Source organism: Gymnogyps californianus, chromosome 10 (genome assembly GCF_018139145.2).
Source record: "Gymnogyps californianus isolate 813 chromosome 10, ASM1813914v2, whole genome shotgun sequence".
NCBI classification, from domain to species: Eukaryota; Metazoa; Chordata; class Aves; order Accipitriformes; family Cathartidae; genus Gymnogyps; species Gymnogyps californianus.
The window spans coordinates 20,196,826-20,218,379 of NC_059480.1; the positions used below are offsets into that span (position 1 = coordinate 20,196,826).

Consider the following 21,554-nt stretch of genomic DNA (forward strand, 5'->3'; position numbering starts at 1 on the left):
TGCAGGGATCCCTCCTCCCCTCCCCCCGTGCCCCATCCCTAATCAGCCCAAACATCTGTTTCTTTGAATTTGGGGAGATCTGTAGTCGTAGCCAGACCTAAAAATCTAGACTTTAAGAGCGAGCGGGGCAAACCAGCTCAGAGGCGAAGGCAGCGGGCGATGGAGAGGCGAGGCTGAGGAGCCCCGGCTGTGCAGTGTATGCGCCTATCTTTGTGTGTCTTGTTTTGCAATCTGCTGTCCACGCACACGCACACACAAAGGCGCAAACTGGTGCTAACGGCCACCGGGATTAGCCCACGGGACTTCCCGGCGTGCGGACACGCGGCGTGTCCGTGCGCTCCGGCACCCTCCGCGGCGCGCAGATCCCGCGCAGCGCGGCTGGGGCGCGGCGCCGCCGCCCGCAAAGTTACTCAGTGCCTCCAGAGTCGGCCCCGCAAATCGGGCTCCTGATCTGCCCCCTCCGCAGCGCCGGAGCCGCAGCCTGCGGAGCGCACCGGGCAGCAGCAACTGGGAGCTAGCGAGCACCGAGGGGGCTTCGGGCTCTAGCAGAGTTCTTGTGCGTTGCTAACTTTCTGCTAAGTAATGAATAAATTAGCACCGCTGAAGGGGGAAATAAATATTAGAGGGAAACGCCAAGACCCACAGCTACTTTCGTCTTGGAAATTGTTTCACAGGTCAAGAATTCTGCGCCCGAAAGTCTCCCCGTTACCTAGTTTTGGATCTGGTTACGACTGTAGCAACTCGAAGAGAGCCCCAAAGCAAAAGAAAGTGCTTAGACAATAGGGCTCTGCGGGAAAGTTGTTAGTCAGTGACTGTGTTTGTCTACCTTTCTATAGGAATTAATGCCACAGTTCTCTGTGCCTCTGTAGCCTGGACTGACAGTAATCCACCTCTGTGACTTCTGCCCTTTGTGTTTTCACAAAACTCGGCTCACTTGTAGCACGACAACAGCACGGAATAATGACTTTAACCTTCAAACATTCTTTAATTGGCTGTTTCGGCAAACTAAAAGATGCTCCAATGAGCCCTTTAACAAAAACTGACCTGCGCCTTCAAATTCTACTTTCACTTTTGGGACTAAGACGTTATTGGTTCACAACTCGTCTGAAGTCATCTAATAAGGGATTATTTAGGAACTATTACCCACACGCCAATTAAAGCCTCTCCGATGAAATTCGGCAGACAAAGATAAGCATCAAAACGGAAAATTAAACTATTTGCACATGGCTTGTTTTTCAACAACCCATTTTCCATCTCAGGATAAACATCTTCGCGCCAGCTCGCTCCGCCGGAGCGGGGAGGGTGCGGGGAGCCTCTCCGGGGCGGCTCGGGGCGGCCGCGGCCGCGGAGCAGCGGCTGCATCCGCGCCGGCAGCGCCCGGCCGCAGCGGTCCCGGCCAGCCCGCCCGTCCCCGCACATCTCCGCATAGGGGGGCCGTGCTTCCAGGGGACGAGGGGAGCTTTTCTTTCCAGGCTTAACGCCAAGAGAAGGCTTGCAGGGAGGGTGGCAGAGCTCACCTCCACGCATATAGTTCAAGCAACCTCCTGTCATTTTGCAGTAGCCTTTACACGTAAAGAGGGGGGGGGGGGGGGGGGAAGTGACATAGAAGATCCAAACATGCCAAAGTTCACGAAATCGTGCAAGAACTTTCCTAAACTGGTAAGATTCGGGAAGAAAGCACCGCTTCTCCTGAAGAGGTATTCTATTTCTCTGAGCAGTGAAGGAAAGGGATTAGTAGGAAATGCGCATTTTGCTACCTACGGTGGTCCTTTAGGTTAAATGGGAGCCAGAATCTGAACAGTTTAATACCGACTTATCAAGGAAAGATGATTTTTTTCTTTCCAGACAAAACATCGCGATGGCTCAGAAATTTTACATCGTTCTTAACTGCTGTATACAAATTTTGGAGAGAGTTTCCAGGCAAATTACAGCAGCATCCTACGGCAAGCTGACAAAGAGATTCCAGGAATGCCACGCATCTAGGAGGGAAATACGAATCCCTCTCTTCAGCCTGAAGCACGAAATTGGCTTAAAGCTCATTTTGCAGATAACCAGAAACGAAATCATCAGTGCGTGGACCGGGTGGCTGCAACTTTCTAACGCTCTGCAGCAATTTCTAAGACTTTCTGGAGGGAAAAAAAAAAAAAAAAGAGTAAACCACAGGTTGGAAGGGCTCTAAAAGAAACTCGCATCTCAACATGTGTTTTTCGCCCTGGTCTGCGGAGGGCTGGGCTACCACACGGGCATCGATACCCTTAAGTCTCTGTGCCGAGACGGATCCCACGGGGTAGGAAAATGAATGTCCTAGACTTTGGCTTTCCCAATTCATTTTAGACTCGGGGGAAAACCCACCTGCACCCAGGTGCATAGATAAAATAATGTATCATTCCAAATTTGTGAAACATATCTATATCTCTATGTTGCACATCCAAACAGAAAAGACCAGTAAGGTGTTTGCCAGACACGCTCTCCCGTAGAGGGGCTGAGTGCAGATGTCTGACCCACAACTGTGTCCAGAAAATAAATAATTTCTGAATTTTGGCGTTCCTATCCAGGACAAACCACTGACCCTGCTTTAAAGGAGAGAGGAAGAGCCAGGCTGCTGCTGGCATTTCTCGCCCCCAGCCAGCATTTCTGCCCTTGCTGTATCCGCACCGGCTCTGACAACGGCTCAGCCACAACCTCTGCCTGGCTCCAGCCGCACACGGACCCGCCGCTCCGAAGTTAATCTTCCCCGGAGGAATTAAGGTTAACACCAAACGGGACAAGCCCTTGTTTCGCATTCTGGCTCGCTGACAACAGGGTTAAAGTTTAATGCCAGCGGGCTGCCCCGAGTCACCGCCTGCCCACGGCTGCCGCCGGCCCGGCGGGACCCGAGCCGGGCGGGGGCGGGTGGGGCGGCTCCCGGGCGGCCCCGCCGCAGAGCCCCGCGGGGGCCGGGCGGCCCCGGCCGCGCCGCACCCAGCGGCGGCGGCGGCGAGCGGGGAGGGCCTGACCGGCCCGCAAGGGCTGAGCCGGAGCCCAGCCTGGGTGGGCAGCGCGGTTCCCGCAGCCCCCGCCGGCCGCCACCGCGCTCTCGGGCTCCGGGCCGCGGGGAGGAGTTGCTGCGCCCACGTCCCTCTCCGTGAGGGGAACGGGGGCAGCCGGGCCCGCAGGGGCCCGCACCGGCGCTCACTCGCTACCCCGCCTTTCCTCTGGGGCTTTTTTCCCGGGGGGAACGGGCTTCCCAAATGTCCATTTCCAGAAGTTCTCATCCTCTCGTTCCATTTTAACAACGTTCAAGCTTTTCTAACCAAAAAGCTACGTGTGAGAATTCTGGCGTGCTGCCTGCGCACCGGTGCGCACGCATGGATATACAGTCCTCGGAAAGGTTGGAAAAGCTTCCCACCGCCTTGCAGCCTTAAAAGAACATTTGTGGCACACTGATAGCACGGTTTTTTTCGTTGTTCCCCCCACCCCTCCGGGATACGACGGTAAAAAATTCCGTTACTTAAAAGCAAAGAACCTGTAGTTTACAAGAGCGGCTCTTGAGGAGCTGTAGGTTTGCACAGCAGGCAGGCCTTTCACTGTACAGAAATGTGTGTAAGAACTTTAGATGTGCCTCCTAAAACTGGAGATTTTTCAACTGTTTAGTTTTTTTCATGATTGCTATGAGAGACCCGAGACCTGTTCATTTATTACTTCAACATTTACTGCAATATTTTTGCTGTCAATTGCTATGGGTAGGTGCGGTGTCAAATACGCTTCTACTGAAAGATGACCACATGGTATAGGATAAATTTCTCCTGGGAAGAAGAACAGAAAGTATAGCACCAGTAATATTCTGTAAGTATTTTGTCCAAATATCTCTGGCACTTGACACCTTCATATATTCAATTCTTTAGAACATAACTTTCTTTGGAACTGAGCTTCTTTTACATACTAAAGATGAATTTATCACATAAGTGAAACGTGTTTGCAATAAATATTACATTTCTGTGTATGTTATGTCTGCATTACAAATATACATTGATTCTGAAAATGTTTTGGCAAATAACAGTAATTAAAAAATAAATAGACAATGTGCATACATGTGCACACAGTATATATATACTTTACACTGTACATCTCATACCCGTGCACATGCTACATACTATATGTATGACAGTATACAATCTAGTGCCTGGTAGATACGTGGCATGTAATACTGCACATTTATAGGAGTCAGAGACTCCCTTCACACATACTTCCACCCACGCACATGGAGTTTGCATGTGTTCTTACATCTTAAATGATGTGAAAAACACAATTTTGAATGCTAAATTCTGAATATATTACCATGGAGTAAGGTGACAGTCCACAACCTACATGCAGGTCGTTTCTCAAAACTTATGTTTTCATTACATGCTTATTGTTGCTGTTAACAGACTGGAACTGGAAGGGAGAGTGCCAATCTTGGCAGGAGGCTCCCAGTGAAGTCTGGAGAGCTCTTCACTGGCAATATTCTGCCTGGCACTTTCTTGATCATCATTCACTTAAGATACAGGGTGAATTTGGGGAGGCTAATTTTTTTCTCTGTGGTTTCTATATGGTTTCGAGTAGTCTACCATCACCACCTCATCACAGTAACATCTGCTGATCCCCATAACCTGCAGTGACTTAGTGACTTTATGAGGTAAGTTCAGTTTATTTGGAAACACCCAGATTTAGATAGACCCTCACAATATTTGCCTCCTATTTTTCTCATTTTTTTCCAATACCTGTTTTCACTCTAGCCATTATAGAACTCAAGATAACAATCAGGGTCCATAGTGGGCCACAACATGTTGGGCTCAACACTTCTTCCTCTGAACAGCAGAGGCCCTAAGCAGGAATCTCTCTGCATAATTTGAAACCCTCCACCAGTATTACAGAGTAGCGATTCCAAGGTTCCTGACAGGTCAAGAACCCAGGTTATTTGAAAGAACACTAATAAATGAGAATATGCAGAAATGAGGGATAGCTATTTGCAGCAGGAAAAGGGCAAAAACCTCATACTGTAGCTGGCACTGAATTAAAAAGTATACAACGGATTAGATATTAACCACTTCTATCAAATCCAAGGCTCAGGAACCTAGGGGGAGGGAAGTGTGTAAGAGCAGACGCTTAGAAGGTAAAACACCCCAATTAACCTCATTATCTGTTGCAAAACTGTACTATTAATATTCTGGGTTTTTCAAATCACTGTTGTTGTTGTTGTTGAAGAGAATCTGTTGACTATAGCATGTGTTTTGCTGTAGTCTCCTAAATCAGCATTGCCCTTCTTAAGGTCAGGGCAATGCATCTTAAAACATTCATATATTTAAAAAATATGTATTGTTATTTTAATAGGCACCGTGGATAGTTTAATTTGTATCTGTATTAAATTAAACATATGGTGAACAGGGTATAATAGATTTTCTATAATTTAGCTGCCAATGTGGCAACAGAAGCCAGTTACTCTCACCAGCAGACTTGTCAGTGGTTTGTTTACTAGCTTATTTGAATTAAAATAAAGCTTCGCTTCTGCTGACTGCACATCATTATCTATGAGACCATAATCCTGCTAGCAAATCCTATATCTTCCAGAACTGGCTCTTTTGTTTGGGATTACTGAGAGCTTAGCCTATAACAAAGAGGAATAAGGCATCCCTCTCATCCTCGTAATTAAGTGTGGGGAGTAATTTAGAAACAAACCCAGAAAGATGTACAATTTGGAGTTCTGCTTCTATACAGGATTGGGGAACAGAAGAGGCCAAACACTGATTATGTTAGCACAATGTTTAAACTATTAAACTACTGTACAACAGGAATCCAGCTTTTAAAAAGAAATGGCAACTATCATTAAAGTATTAAGTTGCTTTACACTAGAAACATTTTTTGCTTATCTAAAGGTATGCTGGAAAATTTGGGTGGAGCTTAAAGACCGAAGACTATTTTAAATCTCAGTTTTTCTACATGCACATGCTACATACATGTCACTTTTATAACAGCTCCATTTTGAAATTAAAGAGCATAATTTAATACATGAAACTTGACGTGTATTTTAAAGTATCCCTTAAATGATTTAGCTATTTTGGAATAAGAATATTCTCTAGGAATAGGAATATCTCTGGCAGCTGAACATGCTTGTTTAAGCGCTATATTTTAATACCACCAAGATTTATATTTTCCTTTGGGAAAACAATTAGTTTGAAGTTGTTAGCATTTTACAGCCACCTTAGAAATGACCGTAGCATTCGAGAAGAGAATAAAGAATATTTTAACATAGGTAGTCTGAGGTCAGTCAAATGTACATCAGCAATCTTTTGAGACTGTTGCTCTAGCTGTATTCATGTCATCCAATTTTCTTTCTGCTCAAAACAACAGTTATGTTATATACAAGTTGTAGAAATTAATAACTAGGTCACAAAAATAGAAGTCTCAGGAGTATACAGATACACAATATCTATTTGCAGAGGGCTAATAAGGACAGGGGTTGATTTAGAAAAGTCTTCGACATTAATTGTCACAGATGGGAATTCTGAGGACCTCTGTGAAACCAAACGAGGCCCTAGTGAATTATAAAGCAGGTCCTTAGACTTTAAAAACATTTAGGCAAAGTGACAGTTCAGAACATCTGTTAGCCTTCTGTCTGAGTATAAACTGGATGTCATGGAGTGCACAGCTGTAGGCATTTTCTGCCTCTTTTTGCCAACATCTGCCACAGCATTACAGTAATATAGGTAATTATCAACACCTCATATAAACTGTTTGCTATTTTAATTTCTGAATAAGTAAAATTAGCATTATACCCTTTTGCAAAAAAAAAAAAAAAAAAAAAAAATCCAGAAGGGGAAGAATATACATTCCCTTTTAAAGCTGAATGACAGATCTGATCATTTTAGGAGAGCTGAAATTCAGAAAAAAATCTCTACTACAAATAAGGTCCTTAGGATAACGTAAAAGACTTAGGTGAGAACAAGTTTAAATATTCTCCCTTTCTCTCTCTGTCTCTTAAAAAAAGACATCTGATTCTCATCTGTCATAAGCAAAGAAGATCAGTGGCAAGAAAAGATAGGAAACCGTTAATCACCTATGGTTTTTTCCATGCATAAGCAGCTGTCAAATGATGTATGTTTTACCACAGTAACAAAGCCAAGGGCTCATCAGTACCAAGCAATTTTACTGTCAGCTGGTCATCCTTCTTCTCAACATCTGCAGTAAGAAAAAGAGATCACCTTGCCGTGATGCACAGAAGCTTGACCTCACCAGCTGATGATGAAGTGAGCAGGGTAATAACCCCCAGAACTTTCAGAAATAAAAGCATGTTCCAGGGGTCCTCCAACAACTAAACAGAAAGGGGTACACGGGAAGAGGCGCTCCAAACAAATAGGCCTTCAAGGCAACTTTTCAGGACCACATTTGGTCCTTTTACACATCAAGAGATAGAAACCACTGCCCAGTCCTGCAGATCATCTACCTGATCGTGGACAGCACAGAGAAGATTTCAAAAAGTGACCAGGTATTTTGGCTTCCTCAATTTTGGAGGCCCAGGCAGTACACTTTATAAGAGCATGATTTGCAGAAGGCAGTTGCTTATCATTTGTGATAACCAGGCTCCTGTGAGATGTTGCTAGCTGAAAACCAAAATCATCAGCCACTTTCGGTAACAGTGGCCCACTTGGTGGTTGTCTTAATGAGAGCGATTTTGTCAGTGCCCTAACACAGTCCTTTAGAGCACAGGATAAAGAATGGTAGAACAACAAAGCAATGCTGTCAAACAACAGCAGTGGAGACCATGTCAGTCTGAGCTTGCAAGTATGAGCCTGGTGACAGAAAATAATCATGTGGCAATGAGTTTTACAATATTACATGGAAGCGATGATCATATCCAGCTCATACTTATTTTGCTTTCACCACAAAAAGAATAGCACCTCTGCTAGAAGTTAATGTTCCAACATAGAAAACCTGAAAAAGTGCTGTTAGCTCTTTTTATAAAGGAGGCATATGGAACAAAGTGGTCACTAATATGCTATTCTTAGTGCCCGAACTACAGTCCAGAAGATAATACCCAATTACTTGATATAGTGCTCTGTACGCTGTCTGAACAACAATAGTGGACTGAGAAGCAAGAGAAAACACCAGAATATGGTTTTGAAGTCATTCAGATTTCATGTATTTTATTTTCTTCTGAAAATAAAGGCTTTCAAAAGAGGTGCAGTGTTGTCCAGATTGAAGGAGGGGGGCCAGAGAAGAGTTGAAAGGAAGATGAGAGCAGATGGAGGTTGAGAAAGAAGAGAGAGAGAGACCTTGACTACAGGAAAAGATAGCTAGGGCACAGATAGCCAGAAATCTAGAGAAAAGCAAGAGAAAATGCATCTGAGATGCACAGTCAGAGAAAGGCATCCACGTAGCTGTAAGCCTGTCGTATCCCTACCTGTAAGAAAGACCACATTCAGGACAATCTATGCAGTTGGAGACAATACAGGATGTTACTAATTCTACTGTCTCCCCTAGTTTCCATTCTGCTGGACTGTGGACTGTGGTGGCTGAGCTGTAGAAGCATATTTTTTTCATGGCCTTTGCTAGTGATGCAGTAATTTTACTGAGGACATAGAGGACAACTCTGTGCCAGTAGTTTGAGACTGATCCAGCAATTTTGGAAGGAGACGCACAGAAAACATACTGTCTTGCTTTCTTATTTTCCCCTTCTCTGTTTCTTACTGCCTGTTCAGCATTTATTACATGCCCCCTCTTATTTTCTCCTCATGCACCGTCAGAATTAGCTGAAATTGTGGACCTACTCCGTGCAGTCTGAGGTCCACCACTAACAAAGACAATTCAGTGACAAGGACCGTTTCTACTGTGGTCCTAAGCCACTTGTGAGATGTTTGTAGGTTGGGACTATTTCTTTCAAGAGCTCCATCCCTCCACTGAACAATTACCACTCTGGCTTTTCTTGCCTACCGCATCTCTGTATCCACATGGATCTAAGCGGATTTTACCAAATTACAAGCTGCAGGATAAATATTTTCCTCCTACTTTTGGTTTCAATGCTAAGATTCTTAAACATTTATTTTAACACTCGCAAATAAAACTATCTTACATATTCCCATCACCCTACTACCTAAATGCATTGTTCAAATGCCAAAGAGTATGTGAGCTATTGCAGATCACATAATAGATGCCTACACATTCACTATACTAGTAATATTTATTATTGAAACAGACTGTTTTGCAAAGGGCTCTAAGATACCTAGGCCATAAAAAGTGTGATGTAAAACAAAATGCTATTCAGTTCAATAGATGTCTGATAAGAAAAGAACCCTAAAATTTGAACAGTTCCTCCTCCCCTTAATCAGCTCTAACAATGGTACCCCAGTCTCGGTGCTCCTGCACGCAGCAATATCTCTCTTTTAAAGAGAGGAATAGGAACGTGCCGCTAACAGAGAGTGCTCATTGGTAGAACATTGTTAGGTGTTTTATAATTGATAGTTTTCAGCATCAGCACAAAGGTAAGGGCTTTAGCCTTGAATACTACCCACTAACAATATACCCACATACAGAAAACTAGTGCTAAATGTATTTATTAAAATAAATGCTTTAAAATAGTCTGCTTTTCATACAAAGTAATTATCTTACACTATGTGTAAAAGGTACTTTTGTAATCAATGGTATACAACCAGCTTCAGATACAACCACACACATACCCCATTACACACAGTGATGCTCATCAGATTGCATGGGACTGAATCATTTCATTATGTTCTGTAGCTTAATTCTTCAATTCCTGTAGCTTCAGCTGGAATTCATCCAGATCAGCCCTGTTTTCTAAGATGAAATCAAAATACTTCAAGGCCACAACCACCAAATAATACAATCAGCTCTAAACATAGAATAAGGTATTTCATACTTTTTAGAGGCTCATAGTTCCTGTTCTAATAGTGCCAGGGCAACAGGGATTTTTTTTTCTTTTTCTTTTTTTTTTTTTTTGGCACATCTAGCCGATTAATTATCAAAGGACAAGAGAAATATGTTGTGGGTATGAGTGAATTTTGTAGCAGTCAAAATAGACAGTAGCAGCCAGCTGGAGAATTTTAAATGCTCTAAATTTTCACAAGTCCTGCCTAAGAAGCTAATCACTAACAAGCTAATGCATTGATTTTTTTATACATCAGATAGATCAGCACAGTCAAGAGATAAAAGAGAAAATAAAGAGCAGAAAAAAATATAGTATAGTAACAGGTCATGATTTTTCCACCGAACTAAACAAAAATAATCTCTCTAGTAGAATTAGGTGAGTAATCATAAGGGTAAAATGTTTTAATTACTAAAAATGGTTAGTTTCATTTGGTTATCTGTAGAATCCTATCATCTTTTTTAATTAATTCATTTGCAAGTATTTGTATGACCATCAATTTATTCATAAAAATGTTTGAGATTTGCAGGCTATGCAAATTCTGTTGCTAATTAGTTAATGGCTACATTCACCCTGTCAGTGGCTGATGATCAGATACTTGTGCTTATAATTCTTACACCTACAAACATTTTTTGATACAATACACCAGAATGTTTCTGTACTTGCGTAGAGTGGACAGCACTGATCTTGAGTGGCTTTTTCCCCCCAGGATCAGTGTTTCCATGGCGAGTCCTGTGGGGATCTATCTTGTCTTTTCTTCTCCGCAGTAGGCATTTAGCGATAATAAAATAGTTAGCGAAGAGGTATGTTCTACACTATTTTCAATAAGCTGATGATAGTCAACATTACAGTCCAGACCCACAAAGGCACTGTGAAATCAAAGAGCCTTAGGCTCCTCAATACATTCATCAATATGAGCCTACATCTCTCAAGTATCTGATTTATTCTTTTAAATGTTACACCTTGTGGGGACAGGGATACAGAACGGAGTTAAATGACCAAAGATCTCTGGATAAGATTGAAATGATGCGGGCTGATCATCAAACGACAGTGATACGACTTCTCTACCCTTGATTTTATCCATCATTTGTAATGCATATGCAAAATGTGGGGCTGTTGTGGGCCCTCACTGCTGTTGGGTGCATAGTGACAGTGTCCAGGACACTTTTTACCATCCAGAGAAGCAACAGGGAACTGTGCTGTTAATTCTACTTTTTAAGTAATTGAGATTCCCTTAAAAACCTGTCATAGCACTACTCAGGTAAATTAGAAAACCAGAATTCTGTAGAAGACAAACTTAGCCCCAGTATTATAAGATCGTAGGATCCTGTCCAGCCTAATGTTTATAAATAGTTCCACAGGAAAAAATCACTTACGTGAACTTAAGCACATTGGTAACTGCTGGACTGGAGCCTTGGTGAGTCAATTCGTAGTGTTAGTACTGCTCCTCCAGTGCCAAATGCTTGAAATTTGTCTTTTTGTGTCCTTTTTCTACATTTACTCATGCTAATAATCTAATCTCACATACTAAATATCATAATATCATTTAGGATGTTCCAATTATGGAAAAAAATTACAATCGAAGGGAAAAGTCCTTTGCAATATACATCTCATCCTATTGCCATTAAAATGTTCAATTTCAGAAATTTCAGAGGACCTAGCATAATTTTCTTTTACTTACACTCTTTCTTTTTTGCCATTCGTTATATTTCCATTACAACTCTGAAAAAAGATGTACTTCAGTGGATGATAACCAAGACCATACTGTTTAATAGATGAAGTAGCTGTTCTAAAGTAAAAGTTTTGCATTTCTTTCTTAATCAGGACACTTGTTGCAGACTAACTCACATTACTTTTCTTGAAGGAAAGTTAGAAAGAACATTTGTTAGTAAAAGTTTTACATTTCTTTCTTTTAATCAGGACACTTGTTGCAGATTAACTAACTCACATTACTTTTCTCAAAGGAAAGTAAGAAAGAACATTTGTTTGATTCTAAACATTCCATATAATTAAAAAGCCAAATTACAAACACAATGATAAATGCATACACATAGCAGATTGGAAAAAGTCAGCCACTTAAATGGTCAAATCACACAAACCCTCATTTGAGTTAAATTACTCTCCCTTCCCATGATAAAATAGCCCAGAAATGGGAGGGCTCTACTGGGGAAAGTGAGTAACAATTTATTTCCAATATATATAAGCCAGGTTAGCAGTTTCAGGACTGTAACCAGACTTTCCAAGTACCTTCCATGGACTTCAGAAAAAGCTAAGAACTTCATAGGTTTTAGTATGTGTGATTGCAGATTCCCATAGCACACTTACAAGACCTGATTACACGAAATCTGAAATCATAAGAATGGTTGCACTACAGCTGCATCTAGCCCTCTACCCTCCTCCAACAGTAAAGGTCAGTGGAAGTATAGAGGAGAGCGTCAGGACAGAGTGAACATAAAGTCTTATTTCCCTGCCATATTCACCCAATGTCCAGCAACCTGAAGTTCAGGAGCTTTCTAAATCTAAGATAGTTTTTAATAGGATTTTGATAATTTTTTCTTCCCTTTATTTGCCCCTTATTTTTTTTCCTAATCATGTAGGTGTTACCAAAATTCCGTGGCAATGAGTTTCACAGGTGAATTATGGGCAATGTAAAATACCACTTCTTTGTTTTTTTTTTTTAATCCCCTGCCTAATAATTTTCTTTGCTGTCCTCATTCCTTGCTCTGGCTGTTGCTGATTCAGCTTAGGAGGTTACTGTCACCATCTTTTCTTAGCTACTTCCCATCAGAAGTTCCCATTCCAACACAACCGCACATATACTCAGTCTGTGAATGGGTTCTGTTAAAATTACCTGGTTTATCTTGAAAATATTTCCAAGTAATTTTTCTTTGTTTGTTTGTTTTCTGTGGGTTTTTTTGTTTTTTTGTTTTAAACTGAATCACACTGACAACACACATACAGATATGCTAGCAAGTGTGAAGCCGCCATACCTGTTGATGGAGAAGGAAAAGAAGGGACAAGTAATAGGGACAAGGAGAGGTTGGCAGCTTTTCACCTAGATTAGCAGCATATTCCTAGCATGACGAGCTGCACGTTCACATGCATGTTCTCATGACTGTAGGAGTCACAGAGTCACTATGTCATTGTGTCTGTATGTCTGCCATGTCAACAAGGGGGAAATTTGCATGGAAACCCACTGGGATGGAAAAAGTAGTCTGAGTGGTTCTCTGCAGCTTGCTGGCTGGAAAGAGCATGAAAAACCTGGCCACAGCCTGGCAGGAAGGGTATGACGTGACCATTCCTCCACAGATGGTCTTTAGTCCTTCCTTACAAGTAAATGGAAACAGCTCAACTGTCCTGGCCTCTGCTTTTGCTCCAAAAGAGAGGGTTCTGACTTACCTGTCTTTCTTTCTTTCTTTCTTTCTTTATTCAATAGGAGGATTTCATTTGCAGGATTAGCTTCACAGGGTGCAGTTACTTGCTAGCCAAAAATGGTAAAAAAATTTAGTTTACTTGCCATTGGAAAGAAATGGTTTGTTTGCCTGTAATAAACAAGGATATAGAAATATGCAACGGAATCCTCAATGTCTGTCTGCAATTATGTTGCAGGTAACCATACCATCCAGCTACCTCTTCCTTCTCAGTTTTTCTACCAGAAGTTTAAACAGAGGAACTGCAAAATTTATTTTAGCTGTTAGATAGAACAGTTTCCACTGGACTTGACAGAGAACCTAACGTTCCCGTCAGTGGACTGAATGGCCTTAACTCTGAGAACATCACTGAAAGATCTTTGCCTAGGGCACAGGGTATTGCAGGAGCTGCTGTGCAAATTCTCAGATCCTTGTTCCAAATTACTCAAAGCTTGCTGAGCCTTTGGGTTTATCAAATTATCCATCTTTGGTCCAGCATCTATTCAAACCTTTGGGAACAGAGGAGGAGAATGGCTTTAATTTCTGGGTAACAGAGTGTCTGCCTTGGATTTCATTTTTATTTGTGGTTGGTCATTCATTTCTTTATTTGGGTTTTGAGATGAGAAGATGTTGCAGGACTTCTACTTTGTCAGTAAATAAGTATTTTATAAAGCTTGGGATAGACATTTGACATTGAAAAAAATGCCCAAAACTTGTATGTGGTTGGAATGGCAAAAGCACTTACTGATACAGCAACATTTTCTCAAGTCTTTCCTCAGAAAGTACTTTGTCTTTTTCCTCTTACTATTATGTTTCAGCCTGTGAGCTGGTCTTCCTCCTGCCAACACCTGCTGGAACATAAAGGATTCTGAAACAAGACGATCTGTCAGTTGAAAACAATAGTAGGACATTTTTTTTACATTTTTTGAATACAAAGTTAGCCATGTTTACTTTGAGAAATTTGGACAATATAAGTCAAATTAAGCAAAGGGGTGAACTCAAATTTAGAGCATTAGCTAAAGTAAAATAAATTCCTGTGAGATTACTTTTATTCAGAATAAACTGGCTTTACTTTGTCTGTATCCCTGCCCCATTGAGTTAGTTACTTTTTCTAATAGCTCTTGCTTTTACTAAGTTTATTGCTGTGCATATCATGCCATGGAAATATTCCCCCCAAAGGAGAATTCTCTTCTCTCTGAGAAGACATCCTGGAGGATAAAAAGTGCGTGGAGCACACCCTCCCCTTGCCGGTCATGTTTGTACTGACTGGTACAGACAACTGTGTGTCTACTTTGGTCTTGCTCTCAACCAGTCAGATAAAACCATTTCTCATCCAGAATACACGCTTATATGGCATTTACCATTAAGCTATTAAGTCTACAGAGCAGCAGGACGTATCATCTGCAGACCAGCACTGCAGTAACACATCCTATGGTTCAGAGCTTCCCTGACTGTACCTGACACAATGCCTCAATTTTTTTATTGGCAAAATGTAAGGAGCCTGCAAGAGAAAGGAATGAAGTTATAAAGATGCTTTCTTGCTATATGCTGTTTACTAATTAATTTGATTGCTTTCACTAGCTACTATTACTCACTTAATGCAAGTTGTGCATATACAGTAGTGATTTAGTAGATACTCTACTGGTATAAACTACAGAAAGCTAGAGGAGTTGGCACTGTGAAGATTCCCTTTCTGCACAAGGATTGCGGGGCAGTGCAGGCACCCGACTGAAAATTCATTTATCCCTCCTCCAGTACCAGGCAGCAGAAATTAAAAGAAATGGGAAGAGTTGACTAAGTCACTATACTCCGGTGATAGCTGCTTGCCAGGGAAGAAGTTTGGAGTCCTACAGCCTTACAGAACTGAAGGGCAGCTTTACAGTTCCTGTCCTCTGTTCTCAATCCGATGTCAAGTCAGAAGCCAACCAATGCTCTGTCCAGCCAAGGGATCAGGTTTGGTGTTGCATTATTTTTTCTTGGCTACCTTTTCCCAGAGTTCTATATTCAAATCAGTAAAAATGATACTGTTAATGCCACTGATCTTTTTTGAGAGATTCAGATGTTGCTAAGATCTCATTTTTATGACCAACTCTGTCATTTGTAAGCTTATCAAAACCAAAATAAAAAATTATCCATGCTTAATATGTGAAATTTGAAACAGAGTTCTATCTTTGTCATAAAGCTCCCAAGTAAGTTATTGTTTAAAATAAAAACAAAAAATATTGTTTCATTAAAAAGTTTTGTTTTCCTTAGTTTAGAAACACAAGTAGGAATTTAATGAGAATAAAATACAGCTGTACATTTATGTCCCATATTTATTTTTGATCTTTGATGCAAATACAATGTATGTTTGAGCATAATTAGATATAATTATAATATTTCTTCGTAGTGTGGCCTTCCAATAATTTTAAAGAAACTTTGCTATATACAACATATTCCAAACTTCTGCCACTTCTATTTATTTATACTATCCTTGTTATTAAATTGTCCTTTCATTTGAAATGGTGAGTGCTATTGACTAAGATCCTCAAAAATCTTCACGTAACAACAAATTAATCCTTGGGAAGATTGCCTTCTGTATGGTCTAGCTTTTTTCTTCTCATGGCAGTTTCCATGAGGTGTGAGATTATTAGTTCCCAACATTTTCCTAGAGTTTCAAGGGATTTTCTTTTAAGTTATCCTGTGCTCAGAGAATTGAGAAACATGGACATGAGGACTAAGAATTTAATCTGATTTTTTGGGATAGCCTGTATTCAGTATAGCATTCAGAGGACAGAACTAAAGTTGTCAGTAACTGATACTGCTGAGGGAACATTTACACTAGTTTTCTCCACAGTCATGCTTGAACATGCTGCATTGCAGTACAACTGGGAGGCAATTAAGACGTACTTAAGTAACAGTAGACCATTACTGTACCCAACTGAAGATGGTAGAAAGCATTATTCACAAACATATTCTCACTAACTAATCTTGAATTGCAGATTACTCACCCAGTGCAGTCTAACAGCAATGCTACGCACTGCAATCACATACCCTTCTCCACAAGAGAGATGGAGAGATGGTACCTCTGTCATAACTCCAGACAGAATTCAGCACTGTAACAGGTTTCTCAGTCTCGAAGTGCTACAGAATGCTGAGCTCAAACCAGTGTTGAAAAATGCCCTATATTAAATTAAGAACATTTTGCAGTCACTTCATAGCTGTAGACTATAGTTTCCTTAAATATAAGTTACAGTGTCCTTAAGCAGAAATAATGTGGTTTAGTTTTTGAATGTAACACCCCAAAATATTCCCAAGAACACCTCATCTCATGATTATTCACCCAGTGCAGTCTAACAGCAATGCTACTTGCTGCAATCACATACCCTTCTCTGCAAGAGAAAGAACCCCTTCCTTCGCATTAGAACTGCCATTTACCATTAATGTACAAATCAGTTACTTTGCCCCAGACAGGAACTGGGCACCTCAGTGAAATAACTGGGGAAGCCGTCCAATAGTGGAGGGCCATCAAACTGGATTTCTTCCTGAAAACCACATTGCAATGCAATGAGCCTTCTGCATAGAGCCCTGACAAAGGTGGGAGATGAGGGTGGCTCCCCGAGCACACCACAAGGCTCTCCTTGGGAGTGAGTGAACCTCAGAAGCGGGGGACCGGTTTTCACCCCATCATAAACAGAACTGGGAAGGCATCAGATTCACCCAGGGAAAGAGGCCACATATGGAGAGGTCTGTCTTTATTACATTTCTAACTAGTGTTCTGTAAAAAGGAGGACAGATAAAATATTTCTTTGCTAAGACAGTGTTTCTTGCTTCACTCTCACATCACCCTCAAGGCATTTAAACAGAAGACAGAGGCCCCTAATGAAGTACCTTCATTAGCTTGGTGCATTTGCTGTGCTAATGCAAACTAACTGCTGCCAGGATCAACTTGTGTGAGGCTGCATCTGTGTCCTCATAGAACTACTGTACCCTTCTGTATCTACTACAAACCAAGGAGCTGGCCCACTTAGAGCAGAGAGGGACTGGAGCAATTTGCAATGAGTTGGAAATCTCACCAGCCAGTACATATTCAACTATCTGGTTAATTGCTTCCAGCTGTAATTCCTTTCTGTTTCAGTTGGCAACATGTAATCCTTTTGAGTTTGTTGGGAAATACAATGCAATTCCTTTCCTTTCTTCATTAAATCTACGCTGCTTTGAACTCACCCATGAATTGTTTGGTCTATATGGCCAATTCATATGACCATAAGCACTATACAGCCAAATGTGAGAATAAAGTCCTATACATAGAGACTACTCCAGTTTGTGCACATCTCTAAGTACAAGCCAGGTGCCCAGTGGAGGGAGATGAGCACATACAAAAGTGCTTCAGTAATTTCCTGCAGTCTTCAGATTCCTCAGCTTTGAGTTACAGTCATATCTTTCAGCATACTTTAACTTGGCTATATTTGGTTTAATTAGATTAAAATAATAAAGTGACCAGTTACTAAACCACTTCATATTCACTGCAACACGAAGCAATATATCAGTCTGGTGAATTACAGGGATGTATGGTGATTATCAGCAAAATCTTGGAAAAAGCATAAGCCTTTGACCACGTATTGTGCCTTTTATACAGGGGTCTCAAACGATTAAGAAAACCCAATGGCTACATCTTAAAATCATAACAAACTTCAGTACCAAGAGATGCCACCTGCTCACAATGACACAGTAAATCACGCCGAAAGTAAGGATCTCTCAGCCATCCCAAATTTCTAACTGGTAATTTGTATCAAGACTTGACCTACACACATCCCAGTGTGAGCACGCAACATACCTGCCACCTGAGTTGCGGAAGAGTGAGGGAAAGCACTGGCCCTCATGGGAAATAAATTAGACCCTGCAGGCTGCAGGCACAAGAAACCTGCCAGATCCGGAGTCTCACTTCTCCCAGAGCCATTTCTTTCCACACAGGAAAGAAAAGGGACCGGCAGTGACAGGGGAATAACAGCCTCTCTGCTAGCATACATTCAACCAACACTGCCAACAAAGAGGAAAAGGTTCCTAGTTTTCTGTTTGTGATTACACTGTTTTGTCATTGCTGTCAGGATGTGCCTATGCAATATGTGCCTCTCTGATGTCTCGTGCCTGTATGTTTCATTTTTAGCTGAGTGGGATGTACAGTAATTAGCCACTCATTCTCCTTGTCTATTCTCTGTGTTTTGTTTCGTTTCCTTCACTTACAGGATTTTGGCAAGCCTTCGGCCTTATTGGCAACTCTTTCCCTTCTCCCCCATCTGAACCTTCTCTGTCAATTTTCTTCTCGCTGCTTGGGAGATGACAGTTTATATATTTGTACACACAAGTGAATATGCTAATATGCTCCAAATATGGACTGTGCAATCAAATTATCATGAGTTTGGTGGAATGCTTTTCTGGATTATTTCCTCCAAAAATATAACATTCCAATTGCAAACAATTTACAGCCAACAAAATATTGTTTGAATCAAACATATGTGGTGAAGTTGAGGTTTTTTTAATTCAAGATGGAAAATTTTTGTTCCTGGGCTTTTTTTTTTTTTGCTTTTTTTTTTCATTTTTTTGTCTCCTTTTCATTATGAATTGTTGCCTTTGGGTGGATTTTTGCTTTGAGAGTGCAAGCTGCTCTCATTGACATTACTGGGACTTACATGAGAATAAAGAGTGGAAAATGAATAGCTTTCAGGGGCTTCAGGTTGACGGAATAATTTCATCTCTTCTCAGTTAATGCTGTACAGCACTCCATGAGTTTTTATCTTATATCTGAAGTTTTACAGCTATAGGGACCAATTCGAAGATCCCCTTTTGAGTTCTTTTCTTTTGCAGGAATCATTGGCAAATTAGCAAAAATAAAGGACACAGAATCAGGTTCACAAACAGCTAAGAACAACTATTTCAATTTTTTTCATTGCTATTTTGTTTTTTGAATAATTTGTAGCTTTATGAAATATATACATTTTTTCCTATTTAATAAATGGAGCTTTAAAATTTTGCATGTGCTAAATGAAGAAATAACTCTTTCAGTACTGCAAGAAAATTCATAATGTAATACTTCAGAGATGTTTGAAAAATCCAGACCAGTCAATGATTTTCCTCCTGTTTTAAAAAAATGGTTAAACTGAAGTGTGGAAATTAAGCAAGGGTCTTGTCCTAGATTCTTTTTCTCAAAATTATTGGTTTGGAAATACACTTTAATATCAGAACCTACTTTTTGTTGTTTTACGTTCATGTGACTGCAAGTCCAGTTGAATCAGTTCAGCTGGTTCAAATGAAAACCAATATATAAAATATATATTGGAGTATATATATATATGAATATATAATAATATTTATTTATTTTGCTCAAACCAGATCTGGGACCACCAAGGTGCTGGAATGCTGACTGACAGTGGCTTGCCTGTGTCTTAAGAATAAAGCAAATGTGTATAAATTTGCAAAATATCAAACCTATGTTTCCTTGCTCTACTGACATATTCTCAAATTAGGATAAAAAGAGGAAATGAAAATTGAAGAACTTGTCTCAGAAACCAAGAGTTAGAAACTGTTTTAGCCATGCCATCCCAACTCACAAGAAAGCTGTCAGACATGGGATTAATCAGTAGAAATCCTGCTACTCGAGAGACCCAGAGCAAGGACCCTGTCCTGTGGCCCTGTGACATGTGAGATCCAGTGAGCTGAACCCAATTGCAGGCGACTAGTATCTGCCTGGAGAGCAGCAATGGCACAAGATATGACAGAGCTGCAAGTGTATAGACCAGCAATTACTCTCATTACAAATAAAATCCCACCAAACTAGCCTGAAGATGTAAAGTAATAACACATACCTATAATAGCTAAAATTTAGTTTGATGCAGTTTAAGAAAACAGTAATTGATCTTAGTAACCTCTTTTGTAGCAAGCCACTAAAGAGGTGCTACAACTTGTCACCTCAGCTGTAGATTACAGCAGAGGATTAACACTCCTACTAACTCAGGAGAATTGTACAGTTGTACAACAGCAATGGCTGTACAGTACAACATACACATGTAGCAACCATGCAACAGCACTGTGCTGATCATACCACTCTGGGACACGTGTCAAGCCAACAAGAAGTACTGCATGCATCATTGTCTGTAGCTTGACATCATTTTTTCCTTAAGATGCAGGAGAGGCTGTCTGGATACTCCAGCATTTTGAACTGCTGGTCCTTAGGGCCCTATGAAGCAGCTCTTACATTTTGCACTAATCTCTTTTTTTCCCTAGTACTATACATTTTAAAGAGATGCCATACAGCACTTAAACAGACAAATCATATGGTGTTTTGCCCTTTCTTTCTAATTCCGTTGGCTTTACATTTCTCAAGTTGCATTCCCAGTTGATGAACAACGTCCTTAACCTCTTGAGTGGTCCTGGAAGTCCACTAGACATAGACCAACATGACACTTGTGCTGACTTCTAATATATACTGGATGTCAACAATGTTACTGTCATTCACTTCAGCAGTTGATTTGCATCTAAGCATACTATCAGGGACTCTATTGTTGCACCTAAGAGTAAACTGAAAATATAGCACAGCTGCTACCAAGGTACAAAAGAGCGTTTCCTTCACTGGCATCCAGTTCTCAGACAGACAGCAGTCAGAAGTCATGGTGTTAAATGGCTAAAACTACACAAGTAGAATTGAACTCTCGAACATAAAGTGCACTTTTCGTTGATGACACCATATTTGCATGCATTTTTCTTTCAAAAGGAGGTAAGTAACCACTGTTCCTGTAAGCCTTTTTTTATTGTCTAAGGAACAGACCCACACTGGTTTTATGAAGGTTAAAATTCCTTTTCATACGACTAATTTATGTTTCATAAAAATGAGGGATCAGTACCACTAGGTAGTGTAGCAGATATTGTTAGGATATAGAGAGGCATTTCATTTACTGGGAATTTCACATATGATCATAGATCCTTCATGGCCTCTTGTCACATGAGACAGAGTACAAAATTAAAGGGAAAGGGAAAAAGTTGAATTCACAATCTTTTTTTTTTTTCTCCTCAATGTACAAAACAAGCCCATCATACATCGAGAGTGAAAATAGTGTTACTGTCCTGTCCACTTAATACTTAGCATTGCAAAATGACATATAAAAGCATGACACCCACTTGTGCCTGTGTATATTTATCTGTAGAAACAAGACAGAAGAATACATCCACAAGCATCACTTGCATAGCAAAATAATGGTAAATGCTCATCTGTA

The 21,554-nt window shown here is 40.8% G+C and overlaps 1 long non-coding RNA gene across 1 annotated transcript in view; it reads right to left on the reverse strand.

Annotated features, from left to right (window-relative positions):
• LOC127020166 (uncharacterized) overlaps positions 1–21,554 on the reverse strand; it is a 200,370-nt gene that overhangs the window by 1,000 nt on the left and 177,816 nt on the right. The window lies entirely within an intron of this gene.